We start from the raw sequence: 20,257 nt of genomic DNA, 5'->3' as shown, positions 1-20,257 counted from the left end.
CAGCCCTGGGACACGGCAGGAGCCAGCGGTCTGCCGCGGCTAGCATATTCTCCATAAGATGGCAGTTGAGTCAGATCATGGAAAACTACCGTGGATGCTTGCCAGGACAGAAATGCAACTATGCAGTGCTGTGAACACGATATTGCAACACTTCTGGCTTAATGTCAGCCTCAGGCAGGCTGCAGCTGGCAGGTGGCATAAAATACAGACGGTGGATGTATGATGATCGCGCACAAAAACTCCTGCTGTTGCGCCCTGGCTTTGCTACAGCATACGGCAACGTGATACCCGAGGGGACGGCACACCATGACTCACCACTACAGAAGTGATCTCAATAAGGAGACCAACCGTAAATAGATGCAGATCCTATTTCCCCTCCCTCAGCCCCTATAATAATGAGAATCTCCTCCATCTCCACCAGCCTGAAAAGGAAAAAGCTGGTCTTGGAAAGTGGGGCACCACCAACTGTCGGCCTGCTTTGTTTGGTGGAGGGAGAAGGTGATCCATGGAAAGGAAATCACTGCTCAAAGCACACCAAAACCCCCAAAGACAGAGCTGGCAACACAAGTACTGAAGTGACTCCCCAAAGTGCATCCTGTTAGTTCAGGGCACTCAGGGAAAAGGCAACGCCAAAGCCAGTATCTGCCCCTTCCCATAAATAACCGAACCCACAGCGAGCGGTGGGATGGACCATTGCTCCCACTGGAGATGGCGCCTTCTGCCAAAACCCAAAGTGCTCTGCAGTCCCCTCTCATTTGGATGGGGACCAGCTGGGCACCTCAGCTGAGGTGGAGGTTTGCAGAACAAATATCGCTGTTATCTCCTGGCCCAACCTCTGCACCACCAGCAGTAGCACTTGCGTAACCTGCACATCTTGAAGACCACCTCCATCGGCTCAGAGCTGACACGTGGCACTGAGGAGTCGCTACCAGGCAATGACAAGACAGTGATGACTTGTCAAGGTAAGAGCAATGATTACAAATCCTTTTCCTCCCTTTCCTCTGGTTTCCATTTCCAAGGAGTCAGCTCCCATGTGTCTGTACTGTGACTTACAGCTAAGCTGTGGTGGGGAAGGTGCAGCAAAGGACTTTGTCCTTTGAGAGCCACCTGGGCTTCTACCACAGATGCTTCTGCTGACATACCATGCGTCTTTGCAAAAATAAATCAAATTTGAGACGCACTCAGAAAGTCAGAGAAACAGCTTGTTTCCCACAGGCTTGGACGGCTGCTCAAAATGTTCATGGTCACAGGCTGACTGCAAAACCACTCCTCCTCTTTTTTCTTATTATTTTCATCAGCAAGTTAACCTTATACAGGCTGAAACAGCCTGCTGCAGCTTCCACTGAGAGCAACACCTGGCAGCTAACAGCCCGCTTGCACAGCAAAGCTGCTGCACAAACCCTGCAAAGCCACCCTGCCCAGAGAGCCTTTCCAAGGCTATCGTCCCTCCAGCGGCCTCCTAACCTCTGGAAACCTCCAGCCACTTGTTCCAAGGGTTTGATTCTTTCTGTAGGGTGCTCCCAGGCACCACAGGTGATAGGTGGGAAGAGCAGCCGCCGCTTTTGGCCAGGAGGTCCGAGGCAGCAAGGTCCCAGCTCTGGTGGGGCCCCTCCAGCAGATTTACACGGCGCTGCAAGAAGGGTCTCTGTCCACGCTAGAAGTTACGGGACTCTCACCGGGGAGAAGGTTGTGGAAGTCAGCAGCAGTGGATTTTTAGATGTTACATTTGATAGGAAAAAAGACTAACATTTGATGTGAAGACACCCGTACGCCAGGGGGGAAGACAGACATCAGCAAAACTATGAATGTGAAACCCATTGTTCCATAAATCATGGAATTAATGGAAATCTAAAGACTGATAATGCTGAACAGGACAGGAGGGGAACGACTCCTGTAGTATCCCACTTACACCCAGTCCTAAGCAAACTGTAACATCAACACAGCCATTCAGGAAAGGTTTCCACTCAAGACTTGAGGCCAGGCTACACTCTGGGTCCGTACAGCGCTACACGGAGCACCAGGACTCAGCGGGCAGCCAGGCTGCTGGACCTCACCCTAATGCACTTCAGGAGCCCAAGAGCAGGTTAAGCTCGTTATGGAGACCTAGCCCAGTTGTAATGAAGCAGGAGCCCTGGGACATGCTCCAAAAGCAGCTGGCACAGCTCAGGTGATCTCTCTGCAATACCCCTGCTGCTCTGACACAGGCTCTTGGTCCCATCATGCTGCTCTCAGCTGCAGTGGTGTGAAACTGCAGCTGTGCTGACACGGGGGGCTCTCAGCCTCATTCGGGCTATAGAAGAGAACAAGATCCCCTTCCTTAAAAAAAAAAAAAAATAGTTTCACCTACTATAAAAGAAAGAAGAGGCTCGCATTATTCTAGGGTTTGCTCCAAGATGAGAAGGGATTTTGCATTGCTCAGGCAGCAGGCATTCTTCATCTCAGACCACGCAAATACTCAGAGTCAGGGCTCTGTTTCATTGAAGGACATGAGGTTTTGATTGCGCAAACACCAAAGCAAAAAGTTTTCTCCAAGTCTGCAATGAAACTCAAAAAGTCCGTTTAAACCTGCCAGCCTTGCGTGCAGGCTCACAGACAATGCTGGGAGGGAGAGTCACACATGGTATAAATCCAGATTATAAGAAGGGATTGGTCTTTCCGTGATTAAACTTGGGCTGAACTTGGCCTCCTTTCCATAGAGGACCTTTTCATTCTTCAATAGGTGAACTAATGCCCATGGTTAATCCCCATACGCTACGTGTAAGGCCTGCCCTTATATATAATAATCAGTACCCCTGAACACTGTAAGGACACTTATGAAGTGCCCTTCATTTACAGCCCTTGCAGCAGAGCTCAGCTTTAGGCAGGCTCTCGCCGCCTGCCAGGAGCTCACTGTTTAGAAACGCTTTTTTGCAACAACCTCTCCCAGCCTCACTAGAAACCTCATGTCTTCCCTCTCGGCACATCAAGATGCTGATGCGGGTATCTGCCAAGTGACCTCATCCAGGGAGGAGGAGGAGGAGGAAGAGAGGTTCTCAGCTATCACTTACCACCGGCTCAATGGCAAAAATATCACTGGAGAAAAGCATAGAGTCTTCTTGCACCTTTGCCCTCTGGTTCTGGAAGGCACAGGAGAGAAGGGAAAGGCGTTCTTGGAGCGTGGGGTCCATTGCACACTGCTTGAGAAAAGAATTCCTCTCATTCTCCTCCTGCTTCTGCAGCCTGCGACAGCGCCTGCAGCCATGGAGAGACACAAACCAAGCAGATCATTTAATAACATTTGCAGAGACTGTTGCGTAAGCGCAGGAGCAGCAACGCCCTGGGGGAGGAACAGCAGGAGCAGCTCAGCAAGGGGCTGACCCCACGCCACGGGGTCCCAAGCAGATCAGGTTATCACTTGTTCGCTGGCATGGCAGGTAGTTTTACGCCACACTCACGAGCTAAGAGGAGGTTTTTGAAAGCTAGCAGCCCTCCGGAGAGCCTCCTGGCTCAAAGCTACTGCCACGACTAATGGACAACCCACCAACACCCTCAGATGGCTTTTCCTCCCGTAGAGGTGCTCGGGGGAGATGGATGAAGGTGAAGGAGCACACACTGCAGTGCTTCGCTGGCAAGGGGAGAGCAGCTGGGATTCAGCTGCAGGTTACCAGCACCACTCTTTTTTACCTTCCCTTTTGGACTGGCAGGGATAAGCAAACTAGATCTGCTCCACTGCCTACACTGCCATCCAGCAGAGGATCCCAGAGCATTTGATAAGCAAACTCACGGACTTTCAGGCATTGCATCACTTCAGTGAAATTAACGGGTTTATATGCATGAAGACAGAGGCCCCGAGAGGTGAAGGGACTTTGCCTAGCATCACCCAATAACGAAGGCAGGACCAGCATCTCTGAATCCAAACCCTTACATCCAGCCTTGAACCACTTCAACATTTTTCTCTTTTTGGCCTTCTCCACAGAGCTTTGACACAGGTCACCTCTCCCTTACTCGGTAGTTGTAGCAGCAATCATTCTAGTGTTTAAAGCTGCTCGCAACCGAGAGGTGAGAAGGGAGCACTGCTGCAGAGCACTTGCTTCCCAGCTGGCACGTGGATGTGCCCCCTTCACGCTCCAGTCCCCTGGCCACCAAGGACCAGCAGGTGACTACTCGAGGGGGATGAGGGGAAGGCTCCATACACAGCACATCAGGGCAACGTGGTATAAACAGGACCGCAATCACCACCCAGCTAAATTCCAATACATTTAGAAAGGAAACACAGCCATGGACATTACTAGCAGCACGCAGACAGAGCCTCGGGCAAATGCTGTCACCAGTGCCAAAAATACTTTCTTTGGCTTGCTCCCTGTGGAGTGTCATGAGAAATGTTTTTCCACGGCTGACCTACAGCGTTGTGCATGAGCGGGGCTTCCAGGCACCGAGATGAGCAACCCTCAACGAAGCCTTCATCAACAGACAATAATTCCATTGTTGAATCCCAGAAAGTCCTGCAGGAGGGAGACAGAGCAAACCCCTGGGTAGACCTTGTGATGATCCAGGTCTTTTGGGGTGACAGCCAAGCGCAGGGTGCTGAACTGCCTCCTCCCATTGGAAAGGTCCTCTCTGCTCTGAGATCTCAAAAGCTTCTGCTACAGCAGCACAGTGGCCTCGGAGCTATGACCACCTCTAAGACTGCAAGTAAGGAAGAACAAAGCACTCTGCTCAGAGTGTAGAACACGAGCTGGCATAAGATCAAGTGCCATTGGAAAAAAATTGGGTTGAAGTTAACTGTGGGGAAACCTGGTTGCTTCTGAGGGGAGAGAGGATCACTCAGGGTCCCATCTGAGATAGGCAGGTGGGAAGAGATGCTAAAAGAATGGTGCAGGGACGTACTAAGAGAAGGTCATGAGACTTTTTCTGTTAACACACTGATCTTGCACAGATGGCCTCAACGTTCGGGGCCAGCAAAGCACCCTGCCCTGTGCACTACTGGACAGGAAGGCTGAAGAAGGTTGCCGTCTTATCAAAGGTGGAGTGGAAGTAACTGCAGTGAGTATCACAGCAGGTACGCTGCCTGCAGCTGTTAGGTGCTACCGCTCAACGCCGTCCCAGGTAAGGAGTGCCGACACCTTCCTCAGCCTCACAGACCCTCTGCGAGCCCAGGGACCTGGCCTCACTGACTTAGGGCTCCCACAGATGGGAATTTGCTCTCCGGGGAAATGCAACCTTTCCCCCCCCAAAACATCAGCTGGAACATGGATGGAACCGGAATGGGAAGCACTGAGCTCCATTACCCTGAAGCCCAGGGGGGGACACCCTGGTGTCGTGGATGGTTTACTTGTCCTATGCCACTCAAAAAAGCACCAACATCCCTCTGAGGCCGTACGTTAGTTTTACCCTTGGGCAGTGTATCTTACTGAAATGAATCTTCCCAGTGAACCTCAGCTTCTCCTGATCCTCCTCTTCTTGACTAACAAAAGCCTTCCACTGGAGTGGGCTATGACTTTACTCCGATTGTTGGATGACGATGGATCTGTGGTTTGACAGCGTGATGTAGGTCTTCCCAGCTGTCAAGGAGTTCCTGCCTAGCCTGATGTTGACATCTTCAGCGGCTCCATGAAGGCCTGTGTGAATATCTTCACCTGGAACAAAGCAAAAGGGAGACTTTGCTCATCGCCCTTGCTGATGGGAGTACAAGGAACGGAGGAAGCCACAGGGAACAGAAAGGGAGACTTTGCTCATCGCCCTTGCTGATGGGAGTACAAGGAACGGAGGAAGCCACAGGGAACAGAAGTGTCACAGCCTTTAGCTGTATTAGCAGTTCCACAGATCAGTACCTTTGTCACGTCCTGATAGCTGCATGTGTACAGCACGAGGATGTCCTGGACACCACCTTAAGCACCTTGTTTCTGGGTGGGCTTCTAAAGATTTAACCCCAAGGTGACCCTGTCTACAGGGGGACTTTTTCAGATGTGCCCAGGTGGCCTTTGGGTTGCGGTCCCACTCGGGTCACAGGGAATTCTGCATCTGAGTCGTTCAGGTGACTCTCAGGAGTCGCACCTCGGTCACGGCTCGCCCAGAGTCTCCTGCAAGCATGCCACCGGGGTTGTGTCTCTCCTGATCCCTTGTTGCCAACAAGCGAAGGTGCCTGGGGCATGTAGGCAGAAGAGGGAGGCAAGCAAAGTGACAGCCCCCGGCAGGATGGGACGCAGATGAGAACTTCACCGTGTTGGAGCAGCAGGGCCCTCACTTGCTGTGTGTCTGTGCAGACAGGTCGGAACGAGACTGGTGGGGCACGGCCCACGCCAACCTGCCCTTCACTCAGAAGAGTGTCATTGTACCTCCACATCGATCCTCTGAGCAGTTCTTTTGCTCCTGCTGCTATCACGATACCCAACTGCCTCACCATCACCAGCATATTCTGGGTTTTCAAACACCGTGCAAAGGTCTGCTGGTACCACTTCACCACCGGAGAAGGGAGTCACTTCACCAGGCTAACGATCTCTGGAAAGCGAGAGGAGTCCCCTGCGGCTGGATCCAGCCCTCCCCACCATATGCTTTTTGCTGCACCTCCCACAGAGCTACCTCGGTCAGAGTCAGGAGCGCTGCTCTGAGCTGTTTTGCTGTCAGGAAGCTAATGGCATCACCTACAAAGTGTGCTGGGTCTCTGACAAAGGCCACCTGTCAGTCCCCACGCTCGTATTTCCAGCACTAGAGCAAAACACAGGGCAGTGACAGTCATTTTTAAGTGTTTCTCTGAGGCAGTGCTCATGAGCTGCCTTCAGACATCATTAAAACCATCGTGCTAGTTACTCCAGCCCTAGGAGCAGCTTGTTTATAAACCTCACCATTAAATAACTGCTGCCAACACAGGGGTTTCTACAGCACCATTGCCCAGGCTACAACAAAGCTCAGGGCACCCTAATCATCACTGCTGCCACAGCTGATGCTGTCAACAGCTAAAGTCCCCAGCAAAGCCCCCTCTGAGCCCATGCAGCCCATCGCAAGGAAAGGATCTGCTACCCCAGAGCACTGCAAGCCACCGTGAGACAACAGATGGGCAGGAAAAGGGAGATGGAGAGCAATGACCAGCCACAGCGTCTACGGGACAGGTCGCAGGCTCTTCAGACGGCTCTCCTGCACTTAGGAGTCACCTTGCTTTCCACCAGGCTCCTTGCTGTGCATCCTCCTGTAATGGAGCACCCAAAGTATTCCCCATTACCTCCTCCGCACCGTGCTTAGGAAGGGCTGTTGGCTTTGTTACGGGATGAAATACTCCAGCGCAGGAATATCTGGGAGCCAGCACAGAGGCTTTGTGCTGCCCAGCGCGAAGGACCCTCGCAGAATGGATTGAAAGGACAATGAAACTGTTGGATAACGCAAGACAGCGCTGCCGCATATCCAGGATGCCGTGGGCTATTTTTAATCGTTATTGCCACTACAGCCATGATACGCTGCGGTCCCTGACCAGCTGAAACACTGCTTTTGGCCCACGGGGAAAAACAGGGCAGGAACCTTCATTCTGATTGCCTTGCAAAGGCATGCTCAATACGCCACTTCATAAATCAATCACCCTTCAGGCTACTCTTCTGCTTCTCAGCAGACGTTGATTGATCCACGAGGAAAGGAGACTAATGAATGGTCAGTTCTGCCCCAAAATGCATCCAGGGTTCATGGCACCTAAGAACATACTAGTGATTTCCACTGATGATAGAAGAGACAAGCTGCAGTCCAGGATGCCCTGCAAAGAGCTGAAAACTACATTCTTCCAGAAATCCTTCACAGGCTAAGAACGGGAGAGGCGGCGTCACATGGAAGTCTGCTTCTGGGGATGAACAAAACAGCCAAAAAGAGACTTTTAACCTCCAAATAACCCTCCTAGCACCCACCCCCCAGCCGTGCTCATGCAGTCAACTCCACGGGTTGCTTTAGCAGCATTTTTGTCAGAAGGGGTGTCACATAGTTTTGGAGATATAAAGCCATGAATAACAAAAAAAAAAAGATCAAGCAAATGAAGCACAAACTTAATTTCTTTTCTTCTACCCTCAAAGCGACAGACCATCGGCTTTGAAACACAAGGCCCTAGAGAGGGGCGAAGGCCATACTCTGTTTGCAAGAAATTTAACAACCTTATCTAAAACAGTATATATAAAGAAAAATCATTGTTACAAGCAGTTGTGGAAAAGGGGAACAAAGACAGGAAACGGTTGTTAACTGTTAGCTGATCTGACATAAAGGAACACTTTGGAGACCAATTATACTCACCCATCAATCTAATTGATTTGAACTATAAAAGCCTATATAACCAATTATTTGTATAAAGTCTTAGTTACCAATCCTCAGTCCGTTGCAGCCCTGCTACGATTCACATGCAAAGTCAACATATAATCGCACAAACTCCTATTTACGCCTCTTTTTGCCTACAGTATATGCCACCCTGCACTCGCTTTGAAGCAGACGTACAAGAACATAAAAGTCCAACAGAAACTAGCCAATCCTGCTGGGAATTCTCACAAGTGAAGGAAGAAAAGCACAACATGCACTCACGACCTGAGGCAAGCAGAAAGGAAAATCCCTTTGCAAAGTTCTTAAATGCCTGGCTGTCCAAGGAAAAGCTAGAGCAGCCTCTTGTAATAACCACGGCGTCAGAGCCTGGCTTACACCTTTGGATAACATGGGAAACAAGATCTTTAAAAACTCACCAAACAAAACAAGTTTGTCTGCATCTGCTAGCACTAAACACAAACGGAAATAATTACATCAGTTCACGCACTACAGTAAAGCTCTGGAGCCAAGAGAGGCTGCTGCTTAGGGAAGCAGAAGGTTTCCCCACCTCTCAGCACTGGTAAGAAGCCACTACCAGCCTGCCTGGTGTTGAAGGGTCGGAGAATTGCGCGGCGATGAAGAGCTACAGACCTGACCAGCAGTGGCACACAGCGGTGGCCACCAGAAGCTATGGGGCTGTTGCCGTGAATTTAGCTCGATAGGAACCGAACACACTGCGACATCAGAGCCCCTGTGAACGCTCACACCAGACCAAGGTTAAAACCAGAAATGGTTTTGGCATTCCCACCCTGGTATCCCGCACGACACAGGCACAGCTCAGGTCAAGATGCAGCGAGGCAGAGGGTTTGCTCAGGCAAGTCCTGAGCCTCCTCCGCTCCGGCTGGAGTCAGTACAAACCGCGAGGGCTCAGCAACCTGAGTGATCTCAGGAATGTGAAACACAACACAGCGAGGGCTGAACCTCAGTTAAACCCTGCTGCCTATCCACATCCATCAGTGGGTTTGCAGAGAAAAAAGACAAAGAAAAAGGCTTGATCTAGAGGCTAAGTCAATAGGATTTTCATTTTGTTTTCAAACAAGTTCCTGGAAGCTACCGATGGCAGTGCCAGCCTGGCAAGATGACAGGAACTTCGGTAGGAAGGGGGTTCTTAAAGGAAAGAGAAGAGAGGCATGCAGAGGTGGTTGTCTTCTCCAAAGTCTGCACAAAAACACAGACTAATATCACAGCGAGGTACTGTTTTACTCTTGCGAGTAGCTGAGATGCCCAGAGGTGATGGCACACCCGTGCTGCCGTTTACTTGTTCAGCCTCAAACATCAACAAACACGTAGGGCTGGGATTTAATGAGCTTCCTGCGTGTGTACAGTGGCCACTAACACACCGCCAAGCCCTTGCAGAGGTGGCCTCATTTACCAAAGTAAGCCGATTCAGCTAAGCCCAGCATCAATTTCAGCTGAAGAAAGGGATTCAGCACCCCAACACACCGACATTCCCGGCTGGGAACCCCATGCTGCTCTGTGCAGGAGCTGAGCAGTCAGTAACGCCCCTGACAATTCCCCTCGGCCCATCTGCAACGCGATGCAGCCCCTACCACAGTTTCCCACCACGGCCGAGATGCACAGGCTGTGCTTGCCCTGCTGCCAGCCGAGCACACCTGGTTCTGTAGTTACCGTCATCTTCACCAAACCCAAATGGCTCTAACACACCACATCAAACTCTCTGTCGTGCCACAGGTGACTGAAGAGCTCCACATCAGCTCCCTAATTCATCGTGTTTCATATGCCTTGATTTTTCCTGTGATCTCATGCCTCCTCTTCCCCCATTTGTGATGAAACCTCGGTGTTTTCTCAAGCTGGCGGTTATCACTCACAGCTCCAGAGGCTGCTGCAGCACAGAGAAGCTGCCTGTGGTTAGACCGAGAAGGGCAGAGACACCTCAGGGCAGTGGCTCAGGCCATCCTGCGTAGGGCAGAAGACCCAGATCCTATTCTGACATCCCCTGCCACCCTGAGCATTGCTGCCGCACTAAATACAGTGATCCCCAACCAGTTCTCCCAGATCTACCCAAGAAATTCTTTTGTTGTTATTTTTTATGCTTACGTTGCCCTAAGGAGATCTTGTCTATCGTGCAAGTGTTGGTGCTGGCTTAGAGGAAGGGGAAGATCTGAGGCCAGCTCATCACGCTTACTGACCAACCCAAACCACACATCCCAGTAGCTCTCCGGTGCTCAGTACCAAACCCCCCTGCAGCAGCCCCCCCGCGTGCGGGCAGCCTAAGCAGCAGCTGCTGGCCAGCCTTCGGGACTGGGGGGGGGCGGCGGGACCCTGCCAGGGAGGAGACGGCTCCGGCAGGCCTTGCTTCTCCACGCTGCAGGCTGGAATCACCACCCCTGACGTGTTTGACAAACACACAGATGCGGTGCTTCGGGACACAGTTTAGCGGTGGGCTTGGCAATCCGGGGTTAAGTTGGACTTGGTCATCTTCAAGGTCTTTTCCAACCTCCATCATTCTATGATTCTACGAGGCTGATGGCATTTGCCCCACGCCTAGCAAGCAGCAATGGGGAGGAAACGGTGCTGGGGACCCCGTGCTGTCAGGGCCAGGCAGCAACGCTCAGCGGCAGGGGAACAAGGCAGCCAGAGCCCTCCCTGACCCAGGGCAAGGCAAGCTCTGCTCCACATCATCTCCAGCTCCCAGCGTGCTGCACTGAAGAAGCCTATTTAGCTGCTCTCTCCTGCCATACAGGAATAACCTGAATCTGGCACAGAGCAAGTCTTGCCGCCCAGGGCTCAGGAGGGGAGACATGACTTCACCCACTTCCTATGGGGACAGGAACTGAGCCAGCGCAGGAAAACTCACCCTGATTAACAACCACGGAGCCAGAATCAGACCCTGCTCACACCTTCTACCTGCCCTTGAAGTAAGCAATTGAGGAGCCGAGGCCGAACTCCCCCAACTGTGCCCTGGGCATGCAGAACCACAAAGGATGCTCTGAGCCTGGGTCTGCCATCCACAGCAAACAAGCCAAGATTTGCTTTAGCACAGCTCCTGCTCAGCAGCTGTCAGCCCTCCTGCAAGCTGTGTGGGAAGTTGAGGGAAAACAGGGTATTCATCTGCCAAACACCTAGATGGTTCCTCACCAGGCTTTTAGCACAAGGCCGGAGGCTTCCAGCAGGACTAAAACCACCGAGAACTACTCCTGAGCCACACACGTTACCTCTCTTCTGGGGAAACCGCTTTTTGGGGCTCCGAACCAAGGGGAGAGAGAAGAGTAATGGAATAGGCAGTTCTGCTTGAGGGCTGCCTCCTCTTGGGTATGCTGTCTCCTAAAATACTCCTATGGGTATGGGTTCTGATCCTCCCCTCAAAGAGGGTGAGATCCTGCCCCCAGGCTTTTGCTTCTGCGTTAGGCTCACAGAGCTACTGAAAGAGAGCCATCTGCATCGTCACTTTTATTACTGACAGCAATAAAAGCATCTCAATATATAGCGCCTCTCAGCCATGCACAAGCTCAGTGGTGCTTTGCTAATTACTGAAGTTTTCTGTGCTGACAAAGAGATGCCAAGGGATGCAGCAACCGATGGGGAAAAACTGCACAGAGGAATTTCAATACCGCACCACAGATCCCCTGGGCTAGAAGCGTGTTGTAGCGCCTTGCCACAAGGGCCAGTGGGCGCTGCAGGCACCCACATACAGGCACAGGATCTGGTCCTACACCTTGAAGACCACCCATCATACTATACTAGTACTCGTTGGAGACAGGAGCCTAATGTGAGTCAGCATTTAGGGAGCTCTGAGTAGAGAAGCAATTCTCCTTCCACAACTCCAAGCATCTCTCTGGCACCTCCTGTCTCTGGCAGCCTTCTCCACCTGCATGGAGCACCTGCCGTAGACGTTATTGTTTCTGGATGGCACTGGACTGGTGGATTTGCTTTGCACCTCTGGCACACCTCTGGAAACCCGTCATGCATCTCCTCAGCCACGTGTCCCTGAGCAAAGCTCACCTTCCCACACCAAGCTGGTGCTACGCTGCCAGGTTGCAATAAATGTTGTTACTGCAGCAGACTGGGTTTGGTGTACAATCAGCAGCACTCCGGGCAAGCAGCTTGGGCATCATCTCACTTGAGCAGGACTTGACAGCTGAAAGAATATCGAAACTTTATGAATGCTGGCTTGGTTGAGACTAGGACTTACCTCCAGAAACTTATTTTCCCACATCCACACGGTCCACACAGGGTGGGCTGAACATCATCTGGGAAAGGCCAGCTGACCAACAGGACGTTCAGTGGTATTGAAACCTTTTCCAAAGCTGTACGAGTGCTTCGCACGCAGGTTTCAGAAACCCTTTCAAGTACCATAATCTGATGTTAAGGTGCTGGACAGGGATATGCTGGAGCCCTGAACATCCCAAGTCACCCTCATTTCAGTACGAGCTGGGATTTTTCACACCCAGACACATGTACACAGGCGAAAAGGAGGAGTTTAGGCACGTAACGCACTGAAGGACAAGTTTTCATTGTAAATCATTACGCTCATAGCAGCAAACATTTTCTCCACGCTCATCCATAAATTTGTAGCAACAGAACTGCCACCACACACACAGTCCATCCAGGGGACAGTACCTGTGCTCCTAACCAGCCCAAAGGACACACAATTTAAATCAACCAAATCATACGCTAAGGGAAAAATTGTGACTTGTTCACATGGAAGAGCTCCATGCTTGCTTAAGCAATGCTAGGGACAGATCTGACCCAGCTTCAGCAGAAATTTAAGCAATGTTCACCTGATCCTGCGTAAGTCACCCTAAGAAGGGTGTGATCCATTGAGAACTACTGCTGCCTGCGAGCAAGTCAGTACTGATACACAGCCAAGCGAGGGAAACGCCTCCCAACACCTTAAACTGCTGTTTTGCTCTTAGCACTTCTGTTTCTTAATAAACACTCTGTTGGTGGCTCTGAAAGAGCAACCCAGCTGCTTTCTGTACGCGCGTCACAGGGAGCCTGCCGTGGTGCCGGACACATTAGCCAGGGCTCGCCGCGCGAGGTCAGGGAACGCTGTCTGGTGCTCTGCACTACTCCTGCAATAAGCTCTGCACCACACCTCGAAAGACTGATTGATTAAACGTTTCTGCTTCACTTTAGCAATTAATCTCAGCAGCCTTTCACTTTACCTGTATGCTTCAAAGCTAGAGAGATAATCCCTTCATTATCCCCTTGCTCTCCTTCGCAATTCGTAGTTTATTTCAAAATAACTGCAACATTGTACTGGCAGGCAGGAATGAAATCCTGGGTTCATCTCCCAGGGAGCTGCACGTGTTCCTGGGAAAACACTCATCTCAGAGCCAGCAGAGAGTTTATCCCCGTGGCCTACCCACACAAATCACTTTTGCAAAGATCGACTATGGAGGAACCAGCTGTTTGAGTAAGAACAAGACTCTCAGGTTTTTCAAAGCAAGCCACAAAGATCCTGGCCCTAATTTTTCGCTCATTCTGTTCCGTCACAAAGTATAAACCCTACGGCCCTAATCTCCACTGTCACTGCTCATCTGCCCCAGAGAAATTCTAGCCCTCTCAATTTTATCCTATAGATTCTGTATAGGCGTACAAATAAGGCACTTTTTTGTGCTTCCCTAGCTGATATTTCAGTCACTCTTCCTAGAAACTGTTACCCAAAACAATAAGCTCCTCTGAGTGAGCATCAACCATTCTCCGTGAATATGTCAATAACTGAAAAGCATTAGACAAAGCTGAAATAAGTCGTAAGGCTACATAAGCATTTGGAAGATACAGGAGCATTTGTAACTCCACAAACCCAAGACAACTAAAATGCTCTTTGCCGGGCTAAAGCAGCACACAGTATCACCTCGGTTAGGACACCACACTTCCAAGGACCAACGCTGAGGAACGGGGACAAACCAAACCTCCCTCTCAGGCGAGAGGAAACACACGCCAAGTGCCTTCATGCAACTGAGGAAGCGTCTCGTTCGGCACCACAACATACCCCTGCTGAGCCAAGGCCGACAGAAGCATTTTAACATGACGCCTTTTCCTAAAGATATTCCCCACTTACTCTTAAGTGAAGCTTAAAGCTGATGGTGTTTCTGTGGCCTGATCTCAGCTTCTCCTAGCCTAACATAAATTTTACACCTATCTCAGGAGGCAGCGAGCTCTTCCTGCCAAATCCCAAGAGCCCTCAAGTCCTGGCTGCATTAGTCCTGATGTCGTGAGCTGTGGGACGCAGGTGGGAGAGGGCAAAAAGAAAGAACAAGGGTCTGCGGCAAAACAACGTAGAAGCAGTGCAGGGGACAGATGTGTAAGAGACAGCGGCATTGGAGCGAGTCTGACAGAGGCACGCATTCCCACGTTGTGCTTCAAACATAGCACCGCCAAGGAATGAAGCTTCACACGTGCATATGCACACCGTAACGGAGAATCAAGGTTCCTCCCGCCTCCGAATCAGCAACTCCCAGCAAAACCCGATTCCAAAAAAACTCATTCCTGCTTGAGGGGATGCACTTTAAAAGTCCCCTAAGCACCAACTATTTGTCACTTTTCTTTGAGGCAAAGCCGGGACAGGGGAGATACACCTGGAGAGGGAATTAAGGTGACTGGGACAACAGGGAATGATGGCAGATGACAGTCATGGGGGGTGCTGGGTGGAGAGCACCCAGCCGACGCCAGCATCCCCCAGGGAGAGACCGGCACACAGCCACACAGAACAAGGGCACACTCAGCCTTTGCCCCTTACCTGCTCACTCAAGCACCGAAACATACAGAGGTTTTGAAATAAAAGGTTGTAGAAGTAGTCTGCAAAGCATTTAACATTTTTCTGCTTTGAAAGGTCTCTGTTTCTCTGTTCTGAAGGACGCAGAGACTGGGCACCATGCAGCACCCAGACCTTACCTGTGTCATAGTGAACTGTCAGGGGTCTGGAATAATCACCAGTCTTCTCTGGGTGCAAGTCCACCGTTACTTGCATGGCATCGCCAATCCCAAGAGTCCCAACGGAGGGATCAACAGAGAAAGGGCTGCAACACGGAGAGGCACATCAGGATTACTGTGGGACATTTGGGGACTATGTTCCTTCTGCCGTCTAGCTCACTCCAGCTCACCTGTATTAGCAAGGGGCCAAGAAACCACAGTCAGCAGCAGAAAAAGAGAACATACAGGGCCAGGAACTGAGCCACCGACCCAACTCCTGAAGAGCTCCAGCCCTCAGAAGATCCTAAGCTATAAAATGACCTCGTCTCCCCCATACCCTGCATCCAGTTTTCTGCAGCAAGGCTCAAGAGTCTGACTGCTAGCGATACGATCGGAGGAAGGTTTTTGAAGGGCACGGAGATGGCAAGAGTTATTTGCACGCACAACTTGACACTGACTTGAATCCGTCTTTTCCTGCCACCTATAAACCTCAAGAGATGCAAATGTCAAGGCGATACCTGTCCCAGTGAGATTACACCCTGGAAATCAGACAGGGAGAACAGAAGTTTATTCTTGAATGGCCAGAGAATAATTAGAGTTTAATTGGCAGAATTAATCTATCTTTTTTTTTTTTTTTTTTTTTTTTTTTCCTTGAAAGCATCCTGGTTTTGCCTCAGAAAGGGCACATTTTATCAGCATTTCAATGAAAGCTGTTCTAAGCAAAGAAAAATCTGTACGAGTGCAAAGGCAGATTAGAGTGATACAGAAACAAGAAAAGAAGACACAAAAGGAGTATCCCACTTACAGCCTGAACAATTAAATCTCTAGCTAAATGAAGCACCATTACCAGGAGCATTTCAAGGCACCTTTAACAGGAGGTTTTCTGCGTATTCACAAGCAATGCAGTCTGGGGCTCTGGGCTGTAATCCAGGCTTGGTAACTGTTTGCTTGGCCTACTAGAGAAATTCTGTGCAATGTGTGGGAAATATTATGAAAACGTGTCGGTGTACTTTAGATTTAACAAGAGCAATTATGATTTGTCACCAGGGAAACAGCTCTCAGCTGACAGACATAATTCAGTCCTTTAATGCTCAGGGAAAAGTCAGATGCAACATGTTTCTGCACAACAGCAGCTGGGCTTTGCGGCTCTTGTACAGCCTCACTTAGAAAGCAAAAGTTATTGCGTTTAGTGCTTTGCTGCTGGTCAATTTGTCACCTTAAAAATATGTTCTGCAGAGTTTTACAGTGATTGGGGAATGCAGCCCACAAAAATAATGAGAAAAATCAGAGCCATGCGCAAGCTGAGCTTCGTTCATGTAAGCAGTGACAGCTGATGAAGTTGCTGGAGTTCCTGCTCGTTAAGGAGACACTGATGCAATTGGGGGCCTGACCTGCTCCCATCACGACTAGCAAGAACTTCGCCAGTGACTAATGGGGAAGCACTGGGCCTGCAATGTTCACGTGCTGGACCTGAGACTTTTGAGAGGGAGGAGGAAAGCCAAGGCGCCGCCAGCCTCAGAACCGGGCTGCTCTACATGGCCCTGCACCTGCACTGGGGGTTGTGCCTGGTTATACTGGGCAGGGCTCTGCTGGTGCTTGGCTGGGATCACTGCCTGCTGTGGGAAAGGCACAGAAAAATCCCCCCCCCCCCCCCTTTTTATTTTATTATTTTTACCAGAAACATTGCCAGAACAGAAAAGCTGCTGGTTAAAGGCCACACTTCAGCCCTGCCTCCCACCCCATCCCCTTCCTACTCCGTCCCCATGTCTGCATACCCCTGCCCTCAGATACCTGGGATGGGAATGACACTCCTGAGGATGACTTCAGGGGATGCCCGAGAAAGTCGATACCTTCGTATCTTCAAATTACCAGAGAAGAGGATCCCACCGAGGTCAGGACTCATTCTCAGGACTGAGAAACTGAGCGCAAGTCAGACACCGCACCTCCTGCCTCCCACCCCACGCTGTACCCACAGGACAACTTGGTTCCTGCTGTAGCAGGAGCTTGGTAACCCTCACGTAGACCTGGTTCTCCAAGACCCAGAGGGATGTAAGGTCCATGCTTCACCTGAACTCTGAACTTCAGTCCACATCACTAAGCTGTTCCCTGCAGCCTACAGATAAGAGATGCTAAGGAAACGTCCCTGACACACTAATAGCCACATGAAAACCGCTGCCAACAGACGAAGCTGGCAGGCTAAACTTTGGCCTTTTAGCCATTAATTGTGAGCTGCTCTTTACGGTAATTCTTGTCCTGTTAGATCTACCCTTGTAATGAGTAACTACTGCTCCTGACAAAACAGGAAAGATAAGGTTTGGAGGTTTATTAATAGCTCTTCTTCTGACATGCTTTTTAACTATGTCCATTTGTACATTTGCTTTGTTGTACAACATCTAAACTTTCACAGGTCCAGATCTCCCGCGGTGCCTTGCAATCCCCAGCTTGTATAAACTCATCTAGCCGCACCAATCTGAGGGAGACCTTCCCAGCAGAACCTGCTGAGCTCTTGCCCGTAATTGCCCTTCAGAAAGGGAACAACACCAGATTAGTAAGCAATTTCATTGTGATCTGTCTTGGTGTTTACATCTTGCTTGCTTTCACCAGGCATCAGCTCCCCATCTTGACAAAGCTGGGCAAAAGTTAAACCCCATGAGGACACCACGGGCAAAATACTCCTGGCAATTTAGCAACCAACTGACAAGTGAACAACGCTGACAGTTCTGTGGCTCAGGCTTTCCCGAAACCGCGCTGCCTTTTCTCTTGCAACCGTACGTTTAGTCAGTGCAGCGTGCAACGAGGCTGCAACATCCTTCGTCCCATGGTATGTTTCTCTTCTACAACCAAAACCCCTTTACTCCACTGGTGCCTTAATTTGCATTATAAAATCATCTGAGTTTGTGAGAATTGATTTCATTAAAAGCTGCCTCCAACCCCAAAGACCGACAGTCAAATTACTGGTGATTGAATTGCCTCATCTGTCAACTAAGACCTATTGCAGGAGAAAAACCCAAAGATCATCTAATCTTGGCATACATAATGTTTTGGTAATGGTATAAAAGCCAAAGTCAAGCACTGTAACCACTCCGGTAAAGACAGTCTGTTAGGTCAAAGCATCCAAGACTCCATCTCCATACTGAAAAAATCCTGCACAGAGCCAGCGTCTCACAAGCTCTCTCTTTCCCTCTTTCCCTGCACGTAGGCTCTGTTGTCACGTCCCTGTACACCCCATGGTAACTCTCCAATCCCACACCTCCATGTAGTATAATGGTACTGCAGGGAAGGATGCAAGGCGGCTCCTAGCACTGTGCCATGTAGGATCATTTCCTGAGCTTCCAGAGCTTGATGGGACATTCCTAAATGGACCTTCTCAGACAGATCCTCTCTAACCCATAGCACAGCACAGCACAATGTAACGTCAGGAAAAGGCAGTGCTGCACCGAGAGCTGCTTCCAGGCACCATTTTCAACTGAAATGTACTGGAATGACATTTACCTCCGTGAATGCCGTGGAGAAGAAACTCACTATCCAGCCTTAACAATGAGAACGGCAGGAAGAGATTTTTTATATTTATACTATTATTATTTTGTTATTACTACGCTATGCAGTGAAGAGCTGGGTATGGACATGCAGGGGGAGGACAGGCACAAAGACAAGCTGCATAATGGGGAGTGCTTCGGTGTTAGGGTCCCTGCGCCCCCCCGCCCTTATTAAAGAGGAGTCAAAACGTGGCCGTGTTTTCTGGTAGATCCCATGGCAAGGGAGAGTTCTGAACAAGCAACAGCAGAAGGATGCTGAATTGGCCCCATGGATTCATTTGAGAGCTCTGCCGTGGAGTGAAATACACCACACAAGTCCTTAGATAAAGTTGTAAGAGGCAAGGAATGTCCTTATGAAGTGACCCGCTGCAAGAGCAGAGCTCGCAGTACTGACCGAGAGGAAAGGTTAGCATTGGAGATGGGCTGAAAAATGCACTGAAGGTGAAAGCTGGTAGGTTACACTTGATGCCATAGAGAAGGGAATCTTGAGAAAGGAGGCAGAGAGAAGTGACAGGAGCAGCGCATCGGACTAGGAAACTGTGGCGCCTGCAGCTGCCTTGCAAAGGGGCAAGAGCCCGAATTCGCCCAGGCCGGATGACAGAAGTTGCAGCAACTAAGAAGTCTCAGTTGTGCAGAGAGAGAATAAAGGACACCGAGGCCAGCTGATGGTCTACAAACTTTGATCTCTCATTCCCTTCTACTCCACTAAGCCTCCTCCCCCTCTCACGTGCACGCACGCTTACACGTAGCGGCAAACAAAACTATTATGTGATATTAATGTTGGCTTTAACACAACACTACATCCGTACTCAGCAGAAGTTAAGCACACACTAAAGCTGCTTCAGTTCTCCACTAACTAGGAAGAAGCTAAAACAGTCCTGAATTTAAGTCTGTAAGGCTGGCACTCCTACCACCTATGCCATAACTCTTAAATACTGCGTCTCGTATCTACACATTAAGCTCTCCAGGACAGGAAACATCACGCATTAATGTCCAAAGCACAGGTTTAAGTGTTTGTGATGCTGAACAACCATTACGGGAGTCATTCAAATGAATGCATGACATTAAACTAAAAACTTCCCCTGTCGTTAATAATGATGCAGCCTTGGTCACAGCCTCTAACGCAGGGAAATTAATCCCCTGACATGAGGAGGAAAGCGGTCTCTCCCATGAAAGCCTCTGTAAGTAGAGTTGTTCAAAGACAATTAACAGTTAATGACCTAATCGCCTGAGGAGCAGTGTATTGGTGTGACTCTCCAGCCAACTTGTCATGCCAGCCGGGAGGCCAGTTCTTTTCTGCTGGGGTTGCTGGAGCCACTGAGCTCACCTGGGACGTCGGGGCAGGCACAGCACAAGCAGCAGGGAACCCACTGTCACCCGGTGCAGTCCCCAGCACTGGCTGGAAAAACCACTCCTGGCCCACCATGGCCTCATCGCACAGGGAGAACGTGGTTGTTCTGCTCCCAGGCTGCAAGGGGACGTGGTGACCTGGTCAGGAGTGGGGAGCACTCAGATTTTGAGTGGAGGATACAAGCTTGGGGGGA

General features: G+C 50.2%; 1 pseudogene; it reads right to left on the bottom strand.

Moving 5' to 3' along the window:
• LOC121082012 overlaps nucleotides 1-15,284 on the bottom strand; it is a 30,548-nt pseudogene extending 15,264 nt beyond the window's left edge.
• Between the last annotated feature and the right edge of the window lie 4,973 nt (nucleotides 15,285-20,257).

This window comes from Falco naumanni, unplaced genomic scaffold (assembly GCF_017639655.2).
Source record: "Falco naumanni isolate bFalNau1 unplaced genomic scaffold, bFalNau1.pat scaffold_124_arrow_pat_ctg1, whole genome shotgun sequence".
NCBI classification, from domain to species: Eukaryota; Metazoa; Chordata; class Aves; order Falconiformes; family Falconidae; genus Falco; species Falco naumanni.
The sequence above is the reverse complement of the archived record's forward strand: the minus strand, read 5'-3'. Positions and strand labels throughout refer to the sequence as shown.